This window comes from Chamaea fasciata, unplaced genomic scaffold (assembly GCF_029207755.1).
Source record: "Chamaea fasciata isolate MVZ Bird 193981 ecotype frontalis unplaced genomic scaffold, bChaFas1.0.hap1 SCAF_2, whole genome shotgun sequence".
NCBI classification, from domain to species: domain Eukaryota; kingdom Metazoa; phylum Chordata; class Aves; order Passeriformes; family Sylviidae; genus Chamaea; species Chamaea fasciata.
In genome coordinates, this window is record NW_027094087.1 from 1,723,386 (window position 1) to 1,749,051 (window position 25,666).

General features: G+C 42.4%; 1 protein-coding gene across 14 annotated transcripts in view; it reads right to left on the reverse strand.

The window, feature by feature from the left end:
* The window catches only part of LOC136303963 (chromatin assembly factor 1 subunit A-like), a 220,802-nt gene that overhangs the window by 68,826 nt on the left and 126,310 nt on the right, over nucleotides 1-25,666 (reverse strand). For 12 of the 14 annotated variants that reach the window (XR_010724331.1, XR_010724333.1, XR_010724340.1 and 9 more), the window contains one exon: nucleotides 9,118-9,239. The gene's annotated coding sequence lies outside the window, so the exon portion shown is untranslated. Of the gene's footprint in view, nucleotides 1-8,010; nucleotides 8,119-9,117; nucleotides 9,240-19,637; nucleotides 19,655-25,666 lie in introns of those variants that run through there. The other 2 variants (XR_010724341.1, XR_010724343.1) reach the window with 2 other exon arrangements.

Sequence of the window (25,666 nt, forward strand, 5' to 3'; positions counted from 1 at the left end):
TGACTGCCCTCCCTTTTTAGGAAGAGCAGAAATAGGATGTGACAGGCTCCAGTACCATTCAAGGCTAACTCCTGAGATAGAAAAGATATTCTGGAGATGACAACTAAACTGCTTTTGAAAAGCAAGAAGAATCCACCTGCAGTGACAGATTGCTCACTTGAAAGCTCAGCTTAAGAGAGATGAAAATTCAAAGAGATGTTCAGTCACAAAAGCGTGAATGGGAGAAACAACTGGGAAAGATTTGGGAGCATCCTATTCCTTTATATCTGTACTGAAAACGTATTTCAGATCTGGTTAGATAGATTTGTATTCCTCAGAAGGCTTCACCCAAGAGAAAGACAAAAACCTTTGGCTGTTCTAGATGTGCTGCTCCACATTTCAGCGGAAGCTGACCATAAGGCAGAGAAGGAAACAGAACCAGACTGAAATCTGCCATTGCCAGTGAAGATTTACCTTGGACACCGCCCTGGGAGGTGTCATCAAGACTTTCCCGTTGGGCACTTTGGAGATTTCAAGCTTTTTGTTGGCTCACCAGACCCCTGCCAGCTTTCAGCACTTCTTGCAGACCACACTGTATTCTTACCCTCACTCTGACAACTCAGATTCTTTACTTTTTCATGGCTTTCAGAGTAGGGATTATCCTTAAAGATGTGCAAACTCCGTCTGGACTGATGTTTGGAAACCTTTATTTGGCTTTACCGGCAGCTGTGGGATTTCTCAAAGGTGCTCCTTTCTAAACAAAAGGAGGAACCATAGAGTAAAGTGATAGTATCTCTACTACTGGACTACAGCAGTCTTTCCTCACCATCCTTCTCTCTGTTGCCAAACCACTGAGCTGTTCCCGTTTATTTTAAAAACTTACTTATTTAGAAATCTGAATCTGGATGGGGATAAGAAAGTAAAGTCAACATGAGGAAAGGGAAGAGCATTTCAGTTACTGAGCTTGCACTACATTCACCCTTATTTGTTATTGCTAAATTAACTCCGGGCTGGAAAGAAGAGGAAAGCTATAATCAGTTGCTTTTAAATCAGGATTTAAAATTGTGGCCAAAGTTTTTTAGTATCCTGGATTCCTTTGCCCAATTGCAATCCCACAGTGGCAACTGCGCTTACAGAAATCCAAAGAAGTTGTTTATAGGGCAAAGCTTTCCTTCCGTGGCAGTGAAAATCCAATCTTGAGATAGGTCTTTTTTTATTTTTGTTCGGTTTGGGTTTTTTTGTTGCTGGCGGTTTTAGTTACTTGTTTGGTTGGTTCTGACTTCTTTTTTTTTTTCTCTGCTTGTTTTTCAGTTCTTACTGCAACATATCTCATCTCTGAAGGGCCAGCCTCACCGTGCAGAGTTGTTATTTATGGTCAGTGCATAACACTTTATCCTTTCTGAAAAGCTGACTTGGATTTGTCCAAATGCCCAGTAAATGCTGCTCCCTAAACGTTTGCGTCTCTTGGGACAGCAAAGGCCACAGACCCAGTACAGGCAACGTGCATCTACATTTTCCTTTGACCTGCCATTCCAGTGGAGCTATTAAGTGGCAGAACTGGCTGGTCACAGCATAATTCATAATCATCCTCATATATTTCGCTTTACTTTGCTGCTAAGAAAGTTAACAATGCAAAAAAAATTCCTTTTTCCTTTGAAGGTTTGAGTCCCAAGTTTCCCCTCAGCTGCACTGGTCAAGGACAAAGTGGTAGCTCCAATAGTTTTCCTGCTGGGATGTGATGCTGGCTGGATGCCCAAGTGCTTCTCTCTGGCTGTTTAACCATTCTCTCACAAACCTTGAGGCCTGATGGCATCAGGTCAAATTCAGGCACAAAGGTGAGGGCAACACAAAGTGTTTTCCTGCCACCCCTTACCTTGCCAAAGCCCCAATCAATATCCTACTCTTTTCTCTCCCTAGAAATGTTCCAATTTAGCCCAAATCTTGCAGTGTGAGGAGCAGTGGGTGGAGGTTCAGTTGTGCCTCCCTGCTGGCTGCTGCTTTTAGGAGAGGCTGACCAGGTGCTTTGACGTTTTAAAAATGAATAGAAGCAGAGTGAAGTCATTGTGAAGGTGCCTGGAATTTTGGGAAGTCATTTTCCCAGGCACAAGAACTCTTCACCTCCCCTTCCCTAGCACAGCCTAAGAGGGAAGTCCAAACTCCAAACTTAACCGAGAACTTGAGTGAAAACTCAGCAGCCTCACAAAACCAGACTGCTGTGCAACACTTGTTAACAACTCTCCTGATGCTCCAGCTCACAGGTGAGCAGCAAGACCCCCATGTCACAGGATAAACAGGACACATCCTCCTGAAAAAAAAAGGTATTTTAGGGGCTGTGTTTGCACACAGAGTTAAAGATGGATGCAACGCTGATAGGAAATAGTTCCTCCAGGGAGCTGTTGGGTTCCCGTCTTTCCCTCTGGTAAATATGTACCCCAAGTAGAAGATGGTGAGAACAACTGCTTGCAAAGTCAGTTGAAAACGGAGCTTCCAATCCATCGATGCAAAAAGCACAAAGGCTGCGTCCCTGTCAAGAATCTGCTGAATCCTGTGCTATCCATCTGCCCATGTGTAATTTCATCTGGCACCGTTTCCAGTGATGTCATGCCTGGAAGGCCCAGCCCTGCGCAGAGAGGCTCCCCGGGATGGAGCTGCTGCCTGAGGGGCAGAGATTAGCAGATGTGCTAATTCACTCCTGGAATGGGGCTCAGATCCAGCTGCATTTTCGAGTAAAGGCAGTTTCTCTGCTTTAATCCGTGTCGTTTCGGAGCAGGCACGTGTCCCAAAGACAGGTAGGTGAGCCAGGCAGTTCCACAGCCAGCTCCTCTGGCTGGATATTCCAGTTTTAAGGAGAAGTGTTCCATGATGTCATTCCTGTTCGTGTCATTTCCAGGCAACTGGTTTGACACTGCAGGATAAGGAGTGTCTGGCAAGATCTGCTCCATGTAGATAAAGTTCTGCTGCTTGAGGAGACCTCCCCCAGCCCGGCGGAGAAAAACTGGGGTCAGTGTTAGCCCCGTGTGCAGCTAAGGAGACAAAGCCCCCACTCAAGTGATGATTTATTGGTTTCTCTAGGGTTTGTCCAGCAAAATTTCCAACACACCAGCACTACGCTGAGAAACCACAAGGTAAGAGCACGAGATGTTGCAGAACTGCTGTCCAGAAAAACCTGGCGGTCACAAAGTTGTACCCAGAACCGAGACAACTCTTTATCATTTCTGGAAGATGGACCAAAGCATGGCAGTCAGCATTTCCCGGAAAATTTAATGGGAATTTTTGTACTATCAGAATCAATGTGCCACATGCCATTATTCAAGCCCTGCTGTCATAATGGAGACCGTGTGGAGATATGGAAGAATTAAATGCCTGAAGATTAAAATAAAATTCAAGAAGAGTTCGGTGTAAGATTTAGTTTATGCAACGTTAAAGGAATTCCTGAGGGGAGTTTTTTTTCAATTCAAGCCATTAATAATAAACATAATAAAAAATACAATGTGCTGTTACAAAATCATTTTTAAGACCTTTCCTAAAAGTTCTCCGTTAGGTAGACACCACAAGCAGAACTTTTTTCACGGCAGCAGTGAGAGGCTACGGAAATTCAGGTTTTTTCTTTTAAATGCAGCATAGATGAAGATACAAAGTGCTTCTCTGAGCAAAAAAAGAGCAAAAAGAAAAAGCTAGCAAATGCTTATGGCTGAGAAGTCTCCTGGAATGCTAACTTAGATAAGAGAAGTGACAAAATTGCCCTTGATATTTATAATTTTCGTCTTTTACGTGGCAGCTTTTGACTTTGTGACATTAGAATCTGTTACTGTGAAACGGATTCAGATGTTGCAAAAAGGCACCAGATTTTCCAGAGCGTAAAATTAATTGTCTCTAGCACAGAAAGCTGTTCTTTTTGTTGCACAAAATAAATCAAAATCAATGTTAGGCTAATAATAAATAAAGCTACAGTCATAAACAATCTGTTCCCTCTGTTAGGTTTTATGTCATGTTTTGCATGAGAAGTTCAAACAACAACAAAAAAGTCCTGAAAGCTCCTCTCATGTAAACGACTTCACTCAGCAGTGGAAAAATCCACGGGAATGAATCCTCAATGATCTCCTGCACTGAAGCCTAGTTCATCAATAAAGGGCAAAACACTCAAACAAGACCCCGAAATATATTTGAGGCTTGTAAAAATCTCGTACACAACACAGAATCTTTCACTTGTTTCCACTGAGGGGCTGGCATTCTGTCCCACAAGCAAAGAACCCCCATAAAAACAGGGTTGGTTCCGAGATTGAGAAAGTTCACAGAGGTTGATAAAATGGTTTAGTGATGCAAGAAATGAGACTGTAAGAAAGGAGAATTTATGGTTGGCTCAGAGCCGCTTGATGAGGTGCAAAGCTCTGATTAAAGGGAGACTCTTTGATTACCAAGTGTTAAAAGTTAGGAGCCCCAGGACTCAGTGATCAGACAACATCAGGAGTGGCAGATCTTCGGGCTCCTGCTGCCAGCCTCGTGTCACCTACTGGGGTCCCTTCCTTTGGTTGGACCTTTCAACCAAGAGCCAGGCTGCACAGCAGAAGCAAACCCAGCCCTTTTCCTTTTCTTCACATTCCTCCTCTGTCAGTGACGCAGACATGCAAGATTTAGATGTCCCCCTTCCCAGAGGAGGAACCTCTACCTCTCAGGAGTTTCTCCTCCAAGCACCACACTGACAGGTCACATCAATTTCATGAATACCCTGCTCAGTTTGACTTCTAAGATCCTCGCTACATATCAATCTCCAACTTGAAAGGAAGCTTATGTGATTTTTTTCTGATTTTTGCTTCCCCTGAACCCGTCATACCCGTGTAGCTGTAATTTCATCTGTGACAAAACTAAACTAAGAATTTTCCTTCAGATTGTGAGGAACATGAGCTTAGAGGCGGTGCCACCAACACAAGCATGCGGCTTTGATTTGCCCGCAAAACCCTGCGTGTGCTGAACTTGCAGGGCTGCTTCTCTCAGGATCTTACTCAAACTGAATTCCTTTAACTTCTGCATCAGCAGAGGTGACTTTCCAGTTCCCACTTCCAAGTTTCCAGCAGTGGCACCAGAAGCACTTAGGCTAATCCCTGTGTTTGTTGGGCCAGTTCAGCACCTTGACACAAGCACTTCTGTCTGTCTGCTCAGAGTCCTTTTAAACCCTTTCTGGATGTGACACTGGGAATTATGGTTTAGGGGTGAGGGGATGGTGGAGGTGCTGAGGTGAGGCTTGGATCACAAAATCTTGAAGGTCTCTTTGAGCTGCACCTGCGTGCACAGTTTGCCACCCCTGACTGCAGCGCTTGCAGGACAAATAAAGTCTTGACACACTGGTGGGGCTGGGAGAACTCAGGAGGCAAAATATTTAAAGTGCTGAAGAATTCAATAGGCCTAAATCCCACCTTCCTGCTTCCATGCTTTCCCCCCCCCTCATTATTTTTTTGTACAAACTCATTAGAAGAGGATTAATTCCATACAGATTTAGTGGTGGCTGAAGGTGCAGTGAAGGCAAACTGTCCATAAGGAAAAAAGGAAAAAAAAAGCTGAAGGGGAAAACTGATTACATTTCAAGCAGAGCACCTTTGCTTTCCAGCGAGATCTCTGCTGTTTCTCAAAGTTTTGGAAAGGTTTTCTGATGACAGCATGGATTGTTTTTCCTGTTGCACTTGCCTTCAGTCTGTCTACAAGCAGTTGTTGAAGTGGATTTAAATGTGAAAATGGTATTTTGAATAGAGTCTGGAAACTGTAACACATCAGAAACGACAAAGAAACAAACTCTTTAAACTGGGAAGGAATGCAAAACAGGACAAGCAACAGTGCCAGCCGTGAGAAGAACAGAAAAGCTCCTTCTGGTGTTTGCTGTAGCAAAGATTTTGTTCTTTCCACAACTTCAGGAGGTATTTATGCTCAGTAGGAACTGAATATCCAACAGGAATTGGAAACATGAATGTTTATTCACTGACAATGGCACACATGCAGGAACTTTGTGTCTAAGTCCCCCCGTAATTACTGGAGGTCAAGATTATTTCTCCTTTCCCATTTGGATGAATATTAAGGCTGCCATCTCCTAGGTACAGACCTAATAGCTTCGTGGAAGACCAAAAACAAAACAAAACAACCCAAATTTTTGTGCCTTTCCACAGAGAAAGCAAACAAGCAATCCTCATCCAAGTTCATTAAGACTTCTAAGGAGAAATTACCATGCAGGCTTTGTGCTACATTTTTTTAAAACTATTAAACTATCACAAGCCTTAGACAATTAGGCTGAGAATTAATTTCTCAGAGACAGCAGGGAACTCTGAGACCGGCACCTCTGTCTGCTTTAGTGAGAGGAGAAAAAGCTGAGAGTACCATCAAAGCAGCCTTCATGGGGCTCTGAGGTTTCTGTGACTGAGGCCCAGCTAAGTACTGACATTGCCCAATTTCCTCACGGAGGCATTCAACATCATGTCCCGAAAATCAGAGCCTGGGAACAACAAAGCTTTGGAGAGACAACACTCAGTGTGCAAGGCCTGCCCGGAGAAATCAAATTCCAGCCAGAACCTCGCTCCCTGCATCCTCACAAAGAGAATCCAGAGGGGAGAAAGTGAGGAGCTGTGCCATGAAAATTAAAACCATCAGTATATTCGGAAGGAAAGAAAGGCATAAGCAGTTCCCTCAGAAGCCCTGTCCTCACTGCAGAGATGGTGTTAGCAAATTCCCCTCAGACATGGAAAGCAATTATTTTCTTTTAATGTAATTGCACTTCCTTGCTGCTGTACGTGGCTGATAAAGCAACCATCACACAAAAAGTACCCCACGCTGATAATATTTACCATGAACAACTGCACCAAGGCCTCAGAGTCGGTGAAATGTTGTCCACTGATGGTTCTGAGCCCTCAAGAAGCTGCCCTGATAATGCACACAGAGCCCAACACGCTGCTTTTGGTAACTGCTACAGTCAGGGTGTTCCTCATGTCCTTACACACCATGGTCTACACAGCAAATGCATCCCCACCCCTCGAACCCAGGAAAAAAAGCCGGACATCACTTCCTATCAGTCCTGTATTTCCCTAGAAGCCTCCAAATTCCTCTGCTCTGTCCTTAAGTTTCTGAATCCCTCTCCCCTTACGAGCTTCAGCTATATCCAGCTTTGTTAATTTGACAAAGATGTAAGGCAAGAAGTGTCCCTATAAAAGGGGAAGATCCAAATTCAAGTGGCCCTCTCGCTCCTAAATATTTCAAAATGCTTGGCCCACATTCTCATGAAACAGCTGAGAAGAAGCAACCAAAAAGAAGTTTCCAGGAGGCTGTCTTGAGTCTATTATACCACAAGTTATGGACCTGTTTCCAGGGTTCCCTCTCCCACTTCCAATTCTTCAAGAATGCTGGAATCTTGGCTTGGGCTGGAATTGCAGGTACCAACCATATCCCTCAACCAATCTCACTTGCATTTAAAGGAGAAAATGCATGAAAAGCACTTTGCTCCCACTGATACTTAGGAAAGAGAAAAACCCACTGAGCCAAGACCCCAGAAAACCACAAGATCAATCAGATACATACCCCTGCTATTCTACAAGGATTTCATTCACAAGCCCACGGAAGAACACCCAGGACATGTGTTATGATGGCTGTGACCTGCTGCTGGTGAGTGTGTCAATAAATAAATAATGATTGTATTGGGAAGGAATTCCTCCTCAGGGTGCCCAGAGAAGCTGTGGCTGCCCCCGGGTCCCTGGATCCAAGGACAGGTTGGTTATAAGAAGTTTTTAAGCACAGAAGTAAAATGCAGTCTTGCAGGTCCGAGGCTGCACATATCACATTGCAGATACAGCCAAGGTGGGGACAAACAATTTTCAATAAATCACCAGAGAAAAATCCCAAATTCAATCATCAAATACTAGAAAATGAAAGAACTTAACTATGCTGCTTAAAATAAGCTCCAAATTATGCCACCTTAAAAAAAGAGGACCAACCCAACCATATTTGAAGACTTCAATGGTAAACAGCTTGATTTTCCAAACACTTATTAATAAAACTGACCTTACTCCAATGTACATCAAATGAAATTAATCCCAGAGTTCTTTTCTTCAGCATTCCATATATTAATTCTGTTCTGCTCTTTCGCATTTCAAGTATTTTCCACAGGCACTAAGTAGACATTAAAGATGTCTAAACCGTGGATACAAGAAACCAAAACAAATGAACAAACCCTCCCAAAACTGACAGTTATTTGAAGTTGAACACTAATTAACATGCAGGCAGATGAGGTGCTAATCAATGAACCAGGCATCAACAAGGCACCTGTTAGCATTGCTAAAAATACAGAGCTGTAAAATTTCCAAGGACCAGCCTTTTGAAGACCCTTCTCATAAAAGAATGGAAATGCTCTTGACAGGTGATTTGTATGGCTCACAAATCCAAAATTCCTAAGAAAATCCCACGAAGAAGGGATTTTGTTTCCAAAGCTCCCTGAATGCTCCACGTATCTTGAAACAATAAAGGATGTGCACCAGGACTTAATTTATGGCTTTGTTAAATGAATTGCTTCCATGCAACTTCCCTTCTGCAGAGATGTAAATGCAGGAAAGGGAAGGTGGAAGCCGAAAATATCACGGGAGAATTCCTCCCTGAAGGAGGAATCCGAGCTGTGTCCTTACCACTTAGGAGAGATTAGCAGCAAGTTGTGAATAGATCTGATAAAATTCCTGTGTATTGGTAGGGTAACGCAGCTGTTGCAATGTAACTTTTGGCTTACACCAGGCTTATTCATAATCTATTTTTATGGTTTCCCAAAATCCAGCGAAATAAAAAAGGACCACTGGCTAATTGTTACCATACTGTTTAGTCAAAGAGCTATTTGCAGTGCACTCCAGAAGCAATTCCCTCTCCTGTCCTCCCCCTCTCCAGCCCTCGAGTGCTTCTAGTTATAGCATGGGATTTCTAAAATTAAACTTGGATCCACCTTAAAGCTCATAGTTTAGAGAATCTGGATAAATGAAATGCCATTTAAAACATCCCCATGCCATCCCTTTCCTGTGCTGTTCCTTTCCTGTGCTCTACCACACTGGAACTTCTTCACTGCCCAAGTGTTTAAAATGCGGCACTTACTTTGATGCTTTTCTCTTCTTTTAAATTTCAAATACTTACCTTTTTGTTGCTGTTGATGTCCTCCACGTACAAGAAAACACAAGGGAATTTCACAGATGTCGATGGGTATTCAGTAGTGATTTGATTTCCAAGCTCCCTTCCAACTCACACCAGCCTAGAATCTGTAAAACAAGTTAATAATGCTAAAGGTGAAAAACGGACCCAGAACTTTCACAACTACCCCTTCGTAACATCATTAAAATAGACAAATGGAAACCCTGTTTACACAACCATAACTGAAGAGACACAGGTGGTTCCAAGTGGATAGAATTTCGAAGCTTTGTTACATCGCCTCAAAGTAACTGCAGAATTCCTATTTACGCCTTTAAACATAAACAGTGTGTGTACTGAATTCCACAAACAATTCAACTGCTTTCTAATCCCCGTCTGAGCGACCTACTAACTCATAGCTGGATAATTTTATTGTCAAGGATGGTTTTATAAGGCCCCTAAGAGGCACCTGGCCTCAACAGGCACCCGAAAAGAAAAGCGCAATCCAGGTATTCTGGAGGAATGCTTCAGCTGGCACCTGGGACGGAGCTGAAATCCTCCTTGCAGCCTTAAAAGTCTCGTGAGAGAAACCTCCCAGAACCACGAAATGTCTCTGCTGTTGTTACCATGTGGGAAACCCCCTGAGTCTGCCCTCTCCTGACCCGGGGAACAGGTACATGCAGAGGTTCAGAACAACAACAACAAAAGAGGAGACAAATCCTGCCTCATTCCAAGGCAGCCCTGCAGGGAATTTGCAAGCAAACACTGTAGTAGTTTCACTGTTTCCAAATGCTTGCTCTAGTCTATTTTTGTCTTACTCAAATACTTAATTTCCTCTCCAGAGTCATCTGTAAAATTCATTTTTGATCTCCTTGGTCCCCTTTTTGGGTAATTTGTGTATTCCAGTGTCTGTGTCCTATTTGGTGGCTTGTATAGTGCATTGTTTTGCAGTTGCATTGACACTCACAGACTAAAAATACAAAGTCTGTTCACCAGCTTGCTTGAGCCTTTGCCCAAAACCCTTTTTTCGTATGACAGCAGGAAAACTTACCACAGGAAAAGAAGAAGAGAAGATTTCTTTGTCCCAGTTTTTGTCTCAGCAAAAGTAAACCAAAATTGGATGGGTGATCCTTCATAGAAATACTAATTTTATGCCTTAACAAGCACTAGATAATTGGATGTGGTTGTGAAAATTAATTAGATTTAAATATACAGTGTGAATGTTTTCATAGCTTTGACCTTTTAGGAAGCATCAGAAAAAATCTTTTCGGGGTATCTCCTGATTTTTCTTTTCTAGATGTTTCAGGTGATAAATTGACCTTTTGGATGGATTTCCTCCCAACAGATCAGGGTAAAAGACCCCTTTTCCAAAGAAACTTAGCACTTCACGTAAACTAAGCCTTTGAACTCATTTCCAATCAAAAATTCCGAGACCTGCTGCCTAATTCAAAAGTTCAAAACGTATTCTACAGATATTATTTGGAATGAAATGTTTCCAATAGCGTGGTGCATTTAATCATTGCAGACTTTGCAATGATCTTGTCTTATTGTCATGAAAGAGCGTGGAAAAACAGTTCCATCTTGGTGATTTATTTACTAATGAAAGCACCTTCTATATTGACTCAACAAAGTGTTTATGTCAAAAACGCCGCTGAATTTCTCCAACGGATATGAAGAAAATGAACATCCTTTCTACTAATTGCTGAAAACGGGACTCAGGTTCAACCCAAAACATTTCAAAAATAACAAAACAAACTGAACAAAATAACACGGAATTAATCTGAGGAATTAATCTGAGGGACTCACAACCCGCCCCACGGGTAGCGAGTGAAGAAAAGCAGATTCTAGGAGTCCAAAATACATTATTCAATCCACAGGACTCATCATTCAAGCATGTTTTACCCCATTCTGCATTGCTGAACTTCACTGGGTTCTCCTCCCTGGCCCTTTGGAAGATGGGAATGATATTGGCTTCCCTCCAACCATCAGGAACCTCTCCCCCTCTCCATGATTTGTCGAAGACCACGAAGAGAGGCAGAGCAACAAGGTCTGACAGCTCCCTCAGCAACCTGAGTTTGCTGCAGAGAGGGGAAACTCTTCCCTACCTCCCCCCACTGGGAGCTCCAAACAGGAGTAGTGAGGATGGCAGGAATTAATTAGGGCTACGGAGCACGACACAACATTTTAATTGGGCTCCTGTACCAAAGGTGATGGTGCCACGACTCTCATGTCACCTGAGGATGTGCTGTTTGAGGTTTCCATCCTGACAGATGGAGCCAGGAGGAAAAACCAGTCTTTCCTTTTAACTGAGCAATCCTGGGAAGGATTCTAACATGCCATCTCCTGGATAACCTCCAGGGAGCAGGTTTAAGGACATATGAAGCTTACATAACACACAAATGCTGAAGAACTATTCTTAAAAGACCAAAAAAAAAAAAAAAAAACAAAAAACTGATGCCATTTTTCTTTCCAGAAAAGAAATGTGGCCCGAATTTAATGTAACTTCCCTCTTCATAATGAAAAAAATGCCAGCATATGCCTCCGTAGAATTTGCAAGAAATCAAAACAGAGTTTGAGTTATATATAGGAAAACTGTTCTATTTAATCCATAATGAAAAATTACTGAGCAGAACAATTTAGCAACAAGCTTCTTCCATTTTAGCTGTTTAAATGGAAATTTTCATCGTAGAGAGGCTCAGAACAACACGCCTCATTGAGAGCGTGGTATCTAAATTAAATTATTCCTCCAAGTGTCACTTGTGTGACATGAAATTTTCAGTTCTGGCGATAAGAGAGGAAGCTCATAGAAGGTGGGAGAAAATCCAGCCAGCTCTACCAGAGATCAGTACGAAGCCCTTGAAGGGAATTTGATGCCACAGCCTATTTCTGTCTGAAGAACGGCTACAAGCCTTGACTCTGTCAAGATTAAATCAGAGAACCAGGGGCCCCGAAGGCAATTTGGAGCTTGTTACAGATTTCTATTTCCTTCCGGAGCTTCCTCCAAGAGCTACATGGAAGTGTGCAAGAACCCAGCCCTGCTGGAATCTGATGACTTTGTTTGCTGCAGGAGAAAGCTCCTGGAGCACCGTCAGGAGAAATTCCAGGACAAGGCGAGAACGTGGCTGAAATCTGCTCCTCCAAAAGTGTCAGTGACACGGGGGGGACCCAGTTCTGGAAGAGCAGGCTGCAGCAGGAGATGTTTCTGTCAGCAGTTAGGAGCATTTGTGTAAAAGTGTCTGCACGCTGCTCTCACGCTGAAGCTCTGTGCTGTGGCACGGCAGCCCTGCTCGTCTACAAACATTCCTCATTAGGAATTAATCACTTCTGGGGTTTTATAAGCGCTGGGGACTCAACATTTTGCCGTGGCCTGGGACGCACGTGGTGTCCTTATGTCTTCTCAGCACCACTGAAAATGTGCAATTTCTTGTTATTGGTACCACTTGAATTATCAAAGTGCCCACAAACCCCAGTTATGGGCATGGGCCCCAATGCACTCGGTGCTGTTAAATATGGAAAGCAGATCTAAAATCCTTTAAAATTTGGGAACGAGGTGACAGGCAGCAGCTGAACACAAGCCAGGAAGATTGGTCAGCACACCTGACAATGCCTTATTCACCAACAGCCTGCTGGATTTAGCTGTCCACATCCAAAAAACCTGAAACTTTTCATTCATTTAAAAGATTATTTTTTTAACTTCATCAGTCCTTGGTGCTGGCAATACTGTGGCATCCAGAATGCAAACCCACATGGCATTTACACAGTTTCTGCCCTGCCACCCAGTCTTTGCAAACAAGAGGATGCTTTAAGAGTCTCAAAATAATCCAGGCAACAAAACAGGCAGGTATGTGATCCCTGCTTCGCAGACAATCTCAAGACTTACACATTGTAGGTTTAAGCAAAGAGATCTTGATACAAAATACCATCTATTGTCATATACCTATTTATCTATGAACCTGAACCTCCCCCAGCACAGCTTGAGGCTGTTTCCTCTTGTCCCATTGAGAGTGAGAGAAATTTTAAAATTAACCTCAGAAATAAAACCCCCTCACTGGTTAAATGTCTCTATTTCCCTCAGATGTCTTCATAGATACAAGAAAGGCAAATGCAGGAAAGGTTGTTGGTAATTTTGGTTCATTAAACTTCTGCCAAGAGTTTAGAATGTCAGGTACCAGGACATTTGTTTCTGTTGCCTCGGTGGCAGTGCATGACACAGCTGGCTGAGTGACAGTTCCGGCAAGACTGAAAATTCAGGCTCCCTCTGGGTTCCAAATCCTCGAACGACTCATCCTGCTATGCCATACCCCTGGGTGTGATAATGTGGGCAGTCTGGAAGAGCCAGGTTTGCTCACTGAGAAGCAGAGCGGCACTGAGCAGTGTGAGGACTCCGCGTGTGTTCAGACAAGACTTAGAAAAACACTTGGCTACCAAAGTGAAATGCAATCCCGCTGCCTCCACATCAGCATGAACACATGTTGTACAAGGGTGACAGAAATTGCTAAATAAACTCTGAAGCAGCTTCACTGTTTAGAATGAATAGAATCCAGCAAAAGGAGTGTTTGGTACAGCTCCCAAACAAAATCTCCCACTTGCCAGAAAGTGCCCCTGAGTTGGTTTGGTTTGCTGCGTCCAAATGTCACAAGTGCATTTGCCTGCCTGGGCTCAGAGCTTCTTTTCAAACTCTGTCTATTGAGGGCATCAAACATCCTGCACCTCATCACCCAAGGTGGCAAACTGGGCTGGGCAACAATCAGGAAATGATCTTACTCTTTTTGAAAACTGTCTTTGCAAAGATGCAATTGGAAATGGTGCTGCCAAGGCTCAAAGGAATGATAGTGATATCCACGTAAAGATCAGATTTTTAAGAGAATGAATCAGAGACTGTAATTCTATAAATCAGAGACTATATTGAGAAAAATTCCAGACTATATCCTGTGGGGCAACAAACTTCCATGTTTACACCTTGGCAAGTATAACCCATAGTAAGAGGTAAACAGGGGAATACAGAAATATAGAAAATGGAGGAAAAGGCACTGACTCTCTCTGACTTCTGTACCTTGGAGAATTTTCATTATAGATGGCACCACCACTGCAGTAGCTCAAGGAAATAACTTTTTAAAAACCCTCAGATTGTATTCCAAGATCAACTGCAATTTTTGTGGGTATTTCCAGTGATGTCTTTGTAGATATTTTCATTGTGTCCTTGGTCCCATCCAAACTAGATTATCTGACACATATCATATGCTCGAAGAGTTTGAGTGCCTCACAATTTTGTATCATTTTCAAGATCTAGACTGCTCTCAGATTTAGGCTTCTAAAACAAATTCTGTCTTTTAATGCAGCTTTGTAACTCAGCCAGCATCAGTAATTCTTTGTGTGTATAATTGTATATGACATACAGACATCTTAACACGCTAAAAACTGAAGATGTGGACAATTTGAAGCAACAAAATCACCAACATTTCCACAGCCTTACTCCCTTTGCTTCTGCCTGGAAATTCTAAAGCACACTAGCAAACTAATATTAAAGAATAAATTTTCCTGTTTACTTCTGATGAAAAATACAGAACGTGGAGTGCTGAGCTAAAAGTCTCCAGCACAGACCAGACTAAAACATCCTTTGATTATCAGTTGAGATCACTTAAATACTTGAAGTTTCTAGAAGTACTGATCACCAACCTTTCCTAAAATCATCAGGATAACATTTAGAAGAAGATACTCTTGCGTTGTTTTGGTTCTACTACTAATGCTGCTCCTCAGCCTTACCTCCAAGGGAGTTTGCAAAGGTAAACCGCGGCACAAGTGGAGGCAAGGCCAGGGATTGCCTTGCAGGGCTGCCCTGCAGCACAGCTGGCAGCTTTTCTGCTCAGCCCTGTGATGTGGTTGCTCCTTCCTCTCCCAAGCACCAGATTCCTGCCCCTGCAACGTGCCAAAACAAACAGCTGGGGTTTAAAAGGAATCCTTCTGTGAGAGTGCTGCATCAGATCTGAGCTGCTGGGGAGGAGGTCAGAGTCACGCAGGGGGCACGGGGCAGAGAAGGAAAGAAACTATGGCAAGAATGATTTTTATTCCCCTCCCTCTCTGGATATATTTTTGTAGCGAATTGGTATTTATTATATGTTCATGTTGTATGCAATGTGAGATGCTGTGGCGAGAAAGCCAATCAGAAAGGGACAAACCCCGAGAGAGGAACGAGTGGTCCAGAATGCAGAAGAATTGCAAATTGGGAGAAAAACCACAGAAATGTTTAAGGACAGAAATGTAAATCCATTACAGCCAAGCTCAAGTGCCAAAATAGGACAAATGAGGCCAAAAATACCAGAAGAACCCAGACTTTTATGTATTTTGGCAATTCTGCCTCTCACCTGGCTCTAATTGGAAAATGTAAATGAATATGAATTTAATAATAAAAAAGAGAAGCAAACATTGCAGTAGAATTCCCCCACAAAAGATTCATTTCATGCTTGGGGTAGAAAACACAGTTCAGGTGAATCAGAAATTATCCAGCTGTCACAAAATTTTGACCATGATGTTGATATCCAAATTCAAAACTCCCCTGAACTGCTGCCTAATCTCCAGCTGTACTCCAATTGTAGAATTTTAGACACCTGGCAGCAGAGAAAAGTAACAAGGACAAAGTATTTCCCCTCTTGATGCTAAATATTTGAAATCATGCAATGGCTTCCTGTCACTCGTAACATTAAATGTTTTGCATTGGATTAATTGATAATTAATAATTGCATTATTGCAATTATCATAATTTATCAGTACTGTGCAGCTGAAACACAGTTAAGCCACAAGTAATTTCTATTTTTCTTTTTTTGGCTCCTTTTTAATACCGCTGTTTGGGTTTTTTTAATTAATTTTTCTCATCTGGTTTCAGGCCAGAGATATTTTATTTCACTATGCAGAAGACAGAGAAGTCAGCTGAGTTGTGCCAGAAAGCTGGAAGACCTTAACTGCCTGGCAATACAGGAAAACAAAAATATAAATCAGGTTTATCACTTGGAATTTTCATTATCATCACACAGAGTTCGATAGGCAAATTACTGCTGCATAGAAGAAATAAGTCTGAGGGGTTTTTCCTATGTTTCAAGCCAAGAAATTCTAAATTTCCTCTTCATGCACCTTTAATTCTTTCAGTCATTCTTCTACAAATGCATTATTTTCCCAGACATATTAGTACTACTCAGGTTCTAGCCTATTTGATTTGTTGCCATAGTTTTGCCTAGAAATATTTTCCTTATCTATTTTTCATTTATATTTTTTTTCCATTTCTGTTTTCACTCCTTTCTGGTCTCTCTGCTCTGCTACGCCACTAACATCTCCCTGCTTAAACAATTCCCCCTTTCTGTCCTTTGGGCAGAGCCCTTAACACAACTGTACGCTTCTCCATTTGGGGCAAGGAAGGGAATTCTCTTTGCTACTTAGAACACATCAACTTATTAAAGATTTCCAGGGAAAATTCCCCACAGAAGCTATGTTTTCATCTGTGTATCTCCCCTTTTCTTTTTTCAATTTTTTTTTTTTTTTGGTAGAAGTTTATATTTGAGTGAGCCACAAGTAATATCCTGAACAAAATAATGCTCCTGATGTCTGTTTCCTACCCAGCAGCTATGCAAACAATCACGGTCCATTTGCAATTCATGGGTGATGTCTGCAGAGTCAGGTATTTAAATGAGTCTTTAGGCATTTAAATGCCTTTCCGAGGTCCCCCAAAATTCCGGAGGTGGAGGAATGGTGTCCAAATTGCCACAAAGAGGAGGGAGGGTTTAAAAGAACGCATTAGTGGGAAGGAAGAGTTTCCTGCTGTGGCCAGGATGACCAGATTCCCCCAGCCATCCCTCTGCATGTTCTGTGACTTTTGGGGCTCCTTGTCACCACTTGTGACCCAGCAGCTGCTGCATTCAGACACCAAACAGCCCAAAGATCCCTGCTACTCCTCAGGGGCTGCACGTCCACCCCTCCTGATCCCTTCCATGTCCTGCTTTGAGTGCATTTACTCAGGATCAGAATTACAGAACATCCTGGGCTGGGAGGGATATCACCGCAGCACGCCACAAGAATCACCGCGTCCCTCAGAGCATTGTCCAAAACTCAACAAGTTCAGTGATGACAATTCCAGCAGCTCCTCTTTAATTGCACTTCTCAAATGGTTTTGTTGGTTTTTTAATCCCCCAGCCTCTGGCAACGTTTAAAAAGATAACTATTCACATACACTTGTCTCCGTGGGCAACCTCCCTGGCAAGCAAAGGAGCTCATGAATGTATCTTGGAGATGCGGCTGCGCGCTTTGATTTCTGGTTTTTTCTAGGAACTCCACAAAGCTCTCCAACTCATCCTTTCACCCAAATTATTTTGTCAGAGGTACTGAGCCCAGCCATGCGTTGGTTCCTGTCAATGCCACCTGTTCCCCAAGCCAAACCCAGTGACCCTTTGCAGTCCTCGCCGCTAATCCTAAACTCTCTGCTCCCTGGCATGGATTTTACATGGAAATCACAGGAGCCCTTCAGCAGGCACCCTGAAACCAGCCCGTTGCTTCACAGTCCCTCCACAGCTGTGCTTGGCATCCTGTCATAAAAATCTTCACTCCAGATCTCAGACAGATTGCAGAAGATTCAAGGGATAAAGGCAATTTAAAATTGGAAGTTGGCCAATGAAAAAAAAACAAAACAAAACCTATTTGTTTCACTGGCCTGATGGATGAACATTCATTTATTTAAGAGCAAGCTGAAATAGGTCCCTGAAGGATGATCTAACAAACCTTTAAAAGTGTCACCTTGCAGTCAGCTTGCTTTATTGTCAGGAAGGCAATGATGGGACACAGAGCAGAATGTTAACAGCCAGCACGACGATTTAAACATCCATTTAAGAGAGGTTTAACTGGTGCTTGCCACCACTTCTGCATGGCTGATATGTGCTATTTCTTGCGTTTTTATGAGGTTACACAACACCAAGTTACTGTGGTTTGCTTAATGCTGGTACAAAACACAGCTTAGGAGGATGCAGCAGAAAATCTGTTTGGCAGATGTTTGATCTTGCTTCTCCTTGCTAGCCTGGGTTTTCATGCATGAGTGGAGGGAGATGGTGGTTTCGGAGATTCCTCTGCTGCTGATCACGTTTACTGCAAATTACAGGGCAATAATTCCACCAGAGCTTTCTATCAAGGACAAATTACGATGAGAGATGCCATAATTAAAACTCTCGTCTGACTAGTTGTAGGTGAAGCTACTGACTTCTCTTCTTTTTAAGGTCACCTACCACCACCCAACCTTCACGAAAAGAATTTTGCCAGACCATTTGAAAAGGGGCTTCCAAAGCATGTTTCCAAATGCCTTGGAATTCAAACCACATAATTCGAATATTTCTGAGACCTTTGTCAAAGATACATATTCTGCTAGCCACTGATAATGTCCACATCGTGGCAAAGACAGGTTTTTAAATGTTTGTCCATGCTTAGGAAAAATTTCTTAGACCTGCTGGTCCATATTGTGTCTGGGCACTGAACCATCACTGAAGCTGAGACTCATTTCTGTTGCTGAAACAGAAATTCACAATATTTCATCATGTGTTATTCGTGCAAACACGATTTGAAGTTTCTATGGGCAATTGTTTCAATGCCCTGATCCTGCAGCAGTCCTGCACACCTCAGCCCTGCTTTGGCCAGGGAAACAAAACCCTCACTTCAGGAAACACCAGACTGCAAAGACAGATGAAAAGGCTCTGTGGGTGTCACACAAACCAACCCCTAACAGATCAGCTCAAAGTCAGGTTAATATCCCACTGAACTCAGGGAGCCTCGTTGTATTTTAATGGTTAGATGTTAAACTTCAGGAGGCCACCTCTACTACTGTGCTACTGGCACTAGTCAAAAATTAATCCTTGGACTTTTTAGCAAAATAATGGGTCGGATTTTCAAATTTTAATATTAAACCTGTTGGAACTGGTTCTGAGAGTTTGAATGGTAAAATTGTTCTCATCCAATCAAGAAATAGAAGCAGCAACAAGTGATTCATACCCAATTAAACTTTCTGAGGGTCCCAATTGACCAAAATATATTTTCACTAAGTATTTAACAAAGAATTTCGAGTCTTTAAGAGTTTACAGACTGCAGAAACCTAGTTCTCCACAAATTGGCCTTTGCAGTCAAAAGCAGGGCTGAAACATCTCTTAAAATTATGAGGCAATTTTCCTAATACTTCCAGTTCTTCTGTATCTAAATGCAGTCAGATACTACAGCATTTAGCAGTATCTAAATACATACTTCAGCCAATACATATTACAGCTCCAATTCATATTATTTTATGTGTATACATAGTCAGAATATTTTCTTTTAGTTATTAACACCATTGTTTAAACAGCGTCTTCGCTGCATCCCCACAGCTGAGTTACTGGCAAGAACAAGTTACAAACACCGTGGAAGCTCCCGAATGCTGAGCTGCATTTTGGCTGCATGCATCCATTTTTAAACGTGCATCTCAAACCACCACCAACTCAAACTGTATTTAATGTGAGAATTCTTACCACACTAACCAAAAATAAGGGGAAATTGAGGGCCAAAGTTTTCTCCTCGGACCAGCAGAACAGAAAGAAGACCAGTGTGTTCCTTCCTTCGTTTGATCTCTAAATGTAAGCTCTGTACGCACTCAGATCTGGCCAAAACAGGTTATTCCTGGTTTCTGCTTTTGCTGCAGCTACACCCCTACCTCCACACACACTCACTGGATGCAGGGAGAGATGGTAAAACGTTAATAATTTCAGTTACATTTAGGTTTTTCTTCTCCTGGGACAGCTGTCAGTGTTTGGCGAGAGCAGCACTCACCACTCCGACATTTCAAACTACCTCTCTTTGTCCACAGCAATTGTCAAGAACGAAGATAAAGCAGCAGAAGATGCTTTATTCCCACAGAGGCAGTACCGTGTCAATTTGAGGTCAAACACCAAGTTAGAGGCGTTGCATTAAAATTTAACCTCTGCTTCTCAACTGTCTCACGTGAGCACGCCGGCGAGTCACGCACATCACCCTGGGAGTGACTTGGAGACACTCAAACCACTGACCTGTAACCTGGGAATGACTTTGCTGGTAAAACATTGCCTGTCCTGGTTAAAAAACCCCCCAGGGCACAGCGTCTGAGGGCAGGCAGGAGGGGAATGGTAATGTCATTTTCAGAGCTGTCAGATGAGGGGCTGCAACCCTCTCAGCTTTGAGCATAAAGCGCAAAATGTGCAGAAATAACAGAGGATGGTCAGAGGTGCTGCAGCCAATAACCCCAGTGCAAACAGCTCTTCCCTGGCAGGATTCCAGAGATCAAGGGTGTTGTGGCCCAGCTAGACATGAACCTGCCTATCTGCTCTTTTAGCTCTACACCAGAGGAGCAGTGTTCTGTAATTTCGCTGTGAACCCCAGACCACAGTCTGGGCTGCAGATGCCATCCTGATATTCCATACTTCTTTTTCAAGGCCAAAAAACTCAGCAGTTTGTGGGAAAACACTTGTATTTGTCAGACTACAAGAGAACACTTGGAACTTGTACATCTTCTTCTTCTGTCTCCTCTCTTTCTGGTTGATTGACAACTCAGCCAATACAATTTATATATATATTAATAATTCAACTTATATTTCTTTTCAGTGAAAACTGAGAGTTCAAGTCCATGTTTAATACTCCTGATTGTGACTCAAACTAGGTAATTAAATGTCTACAATTAGTCTTTTGCACACATTTGTTTCCTGGTGCCACCTGGGGAATTGCTGCAGTCATTCCCACAGCCATTCTCAAGAAATAAACAGGTCTGGCTGCATCACACGTATAAACATGAGTCTTGCACAATGTTTTATGATATCAGTATTTTAAAATATTTCTAAGAACATGACATAACAATTTTTTTGGGGAAAAAAACCCCACTGCTGTTTGCATCAGCAGTGCAATTTTCATGACTCCTGCCAGGCAGCCAAGTGCAGCAGCAGCCCATGAAGTATTTGCTAGTTCTCTAAAAATTTGCTCCAACTTCTGCCCCACTGACTTCTAAACAGAAAGGAACTGTATTACCTGCTGTAAGTATTAGTAGAGCAGCTATAACTTCCCACATTTCCTTCTCTCTATTAAAATTTGTACACTTTCCATGTGAGTTTCCATACGGTTTATTTTCGCATTTGCCCACGGGCCTATTCTGCTTCTCTCTAAACCTAGGAAATATCAGCTAAAAGAAAATACTACAACATGTTGCGAGCAGAAAATCGAGTATGTGGGTTAATACAGTCATTTCTCGGGGGGGGGAAAAAAGGAAGAAAATGGACTATAAAGTCTACAAAGTCTCAGAAATGTGACTTTATAAAGCAGAGGACAGTTTGAAGGCAGCTGATGGGTTGCTGCAGCTCACAAGCAACTCCCGTGATCAGACTCACGCCGGCACCGAACGCTGAAAATCAGTTTGGCAGAAATCAGCCTGAGAAAACACTAAAGTTTCAAGCACCCCTTGGTCCTGTAAAAGCCCCTCCCGTTAAACATCAGTGCACTGAGGTGGTGGAACAAGGAGAAGAATGACAAAGTGTGTGTGTGTGTGTGTGTGGGAGCTGTTTGTTTATCAGCTCCGCTTTCTTTAGAAACCAATCTCCAGAAAGACTTCCCTGCAATCCCTTTGAAAACGTGAGATAGTGGCTCTCTCTGACTCCAGCCACGTTCCTGGGGGAATTCTGTGCTTCCAGCAGCAGATCCTGGCCCACAAAAGCATCACCAGCTTTCGAGATCGTGAGCGATGACACAAACCCCACCAGCGACTGTGAGGTTCCCTGGGGAAAAATGAGCGCTTTGCTACTTTATTTCCCTAATTAAACCCGAAATGTCCCTGTCCCGGCTGCTGGCTGGGCTGCCAAGATCCAGGGCTCTTCTTTTGTGTGTCGCTGACCTGCCATTGCTGTCAGCTGCCTCAATTAGCCTGCCAAAAAAGTCATAGGGCAGGGGGGACCCTGCCAGACACGCAGCGTCCTTCCACCCCTCTGTTCGCTGCCTGGGACAGGAGAAAAACAATCATTTAACTCTTTTATGTGTCCCCCTCCTTTCCTCTCTTACGAGCACTCTGCGTGGCAATAATCTCCCACTTTTTGTTCCTTTTTTTTTCCTTCTAGACACGATTTTTTCACGAGGTGCGACACCAGACTGGCAGAATTTCCAGCAAGAAAGGCAGGTTTTATTGTTTTCCTACAAAACCGAGCTCCAGCACCCACAGCACAACCAACCAACCAAACCCAATACCCTGGGAAGGACCACGTTTGACATGAGCAGAAGTTCCTATCAATATATTCCCTATAATCATTTTCCTTTTGCACATGAATCACTCAAATCTCTACAGTCTCAAGAAAGGCTGAACTTTTGGAGAAAATCTCCATCTCCTAAACAGACACAGTTACATAAAGATCTCTTAATCATCTAACACAGATTTTGGAAGGATTACCTGAGTTGTCCAATAAAAAAGGATCTGATTCAAAAGGTAATCAAGGTTTGGTTATATTGTGGAATTTCTGTTTGGTACCTTTAGTAAACCCGTTCAATAATGCTTGGTCTGGGGATATGAAACTAAAAACGCCTTCCTTTGATGGCACTGATTTCTGAAAAATGTATAATTCAAGTAAAAACCGCTCCTTTTTTTAACAGACATTCTAGCCTAGTAAACACAACTGTAGCTTTTGATGAACAAAGAAAAAGAATAGTGAAAGAAAAAGTGGAATAAAGAATTTTAATCCTTGACTTGCGCAGATATCCTACATTTGGCAGGCAGCGTTAGGCTCCAGCCAAGTTTTGATGACTGAGAAGGATCTCTGTGTGAGTTTCAGTGGTGAGAGGACTTAAGTCCTATAAATCCCCTGGATACTGACAGAAAAGAAAATGATCCAGGCTTGCTAAAGGGGATTGGAATGGGAAAATCTGAAATATCAGAAATTGAGATAAATACTGGTAAAATCAATTGCCATCTCCTTGCCAAAAGCACAAATGACATGTTCTGTCTTTAGTCTTTCGAGCAAGGAGGGAGCATCCAACATTCCTGAGCAAAATCCTTCCAACACACAGCAAGATTTCCCCGGAATTACTGAGACTGCTGATGTAAGTAGTGAATATATCCCCCTCTTGATGGCCATTGCACCTTCCTCTGACAAAACTTCCTGACTCTTTGGGTGGGTGTCCCAGATCTGGCTGAGATAATGAATTTTCTCCTTGGTAGCTGGTCTGGTTTGAATTCAAAATGAGAATGGTGCTGATAATGATGTTGGAGTCGCTGTCAGGGTTAAACCACAACACTTGTCACCTCTAAAGCTGTCACCACAGAACTTGTCACCTCCAAACTCGCTCCTCTCCCTTCCCCAGAGTTCTTCTCAGCAGCCCATGGCAAGGATCCCACAGAGCACACAGAAACAGGACATTTCTGTGCTCCGGGGTTCTGCCAGGGTCCCAAATTAAGGATTTTTAACACACAACACAAGACAATGGTGCCTGTACTGGGCAGAGCTACAGCAAATTTCATGTGACCAGCCCATTTTGTCCCCACCCCTGAGCACAGATTTCAGTGTCTCAGGTGACTTTGTCTCGTTGGTTTATTCCACTGACCTGTCATTCTGCAGTGAATTCGTTCCGAAATACTAAATTTGTGAACCAGAGTGAAAAATCATGGCAGCATTTACAGCCCAATGCCATGCCATGGGGAGTTGTTGTTTTTTTTTCTGAAACAAACCCAGCCAAAAGAAAAATTTAACGTCAGAATGCAATGTAACTTTTCCTTGTTTTCTCTCCAACTTTGACAGTGCGGAATCTTTTAGAGGAGTAGCCAAAGGGAATAAAGGGATTAAAGTCACAGCTTTCCATTGTTCCAGTTGTAACCGAAACAAAATGAGAAGTGATACAGAAAACATCCAAACTCTCTCCAGAGCAACCCCTGCTGCACCAAGGGAGCTGATGTTTATTTAAATACCAAAGGGAGGGTAACAGAATAAAATTACCTAAAGCATTTTGTTGCATGTTGACACAATCCTAATGAACTCAATATCAACAAAACTCAAACACACATGAAGAGAAAAGCAGTTTGAGACTTTAAATAGAAGGAAAAATAAACAGCATCGATGCAAAGAAGATTAAACGAAATATTTTTAGGAGTCCAATGTATTTAACACCCCAAACAATGTTGGTTTATTTACAAATTCATTATAAATTCTAGGTATGGGGAGTGTGTTGATACATTGAGGGAACTTAAAAGGGGAAAAAAAGAGAAAAAATCCAAAGTGGTGTGACTGTATCACCCATAAAGCTGTGTCACAAACTCTAACCTTCACGGCATCATAAATCAGATTTATATTGATATTGAGTTAGGGTGATGGGAAGTAACAGGGGTGAATTAGCACGGCCAGAACGAATTAGGCAAGATGGTAACCGAATAATGGAAAAGCAGGAACATGGAAAATATGATCCCTCCCAATAGTTAGGTAATGTATTGAAAAGCAGAGCAGATGAAATTTGTGTACATACATACATTAAGAAACTCTCACACTTGCTGCCAGGAATCTTAATTTTGCCCAGAGCCATGGATTATTAATAAAATCGCCCAATCTAAACACAAATAAATCCATCGTGCTCAGAAGATGAAAGAACTATAAATTGCTGTAAAATACCATTTCTCTGAATTGAGCAGCATCCAAGTCAACTTTATAAGCAACAGCTGTGAAAAAAATTTGCATGGCAAGAAAAAAAAAAAAAAAAAAGAAGAATTCAGAAACAAAAGACACCACACAGTTGGGGAATGGATGTTCTGGGCTGTTGCTCTGTTGGCTGCCAGAGCAAATATTTGGTGTCAACACGGACAAATAAATATTCTATGTCTGAGTCACCACTTCAAGCAGAGAACTGCTCAATCAATGGCAATGTGTATTAATAGGATTGCAATTCTTTCCCAGCCTTTTCAATGCATAAGCAAGAGCCTTCAGGAAAAATAAACAATAGAGGCTGTCCCTGTGCAAAATTTGAGGGGAAAGCTTTTGGGTTGCCATCAGCGTTGCTCATTTTTACTGTTTAGGTGTGCACTTCTTCAAATTTTTAAAGAGGTGCCTCTGCCTAAATTACAGTGCAAACAAAATCAACAGCGTGGATTTTATTTAACAACAAATGTGAAAGATTGAGAGAAATAGAAAAAGAGGTGGTGGGGAGGGAGAGAAAGAGAGTGGCAGAAGCAGATGAGGTAGAAAATTCCCTCACTCCATGGATCCCAAGTAGCTGTTTTTCTCTTGCTGTTGAATCCTAGTGGGCAAATGGCTTAAACACTTACACAGATTCAACAATGATTTTATTCTTTTTTTTTCCCCCCCACCAAGCCCTCATTACGTCACTTGGTGCTCCCTGGTACCAGGCTGATGAGGGAATAAAAGCCATTGCTGAACTCTCCAGAATGCTGAGAATGCTTTCACTTTCCATTTTATGGCAAGCCTGCATTTGGATTTGATAATTTTGGTTCAAGAAACGTGTCCATGTTGACTGGGTTAGCAATTATTTTCTGGTAAAATGAGTTCAGGATCAGTATAAATCCATC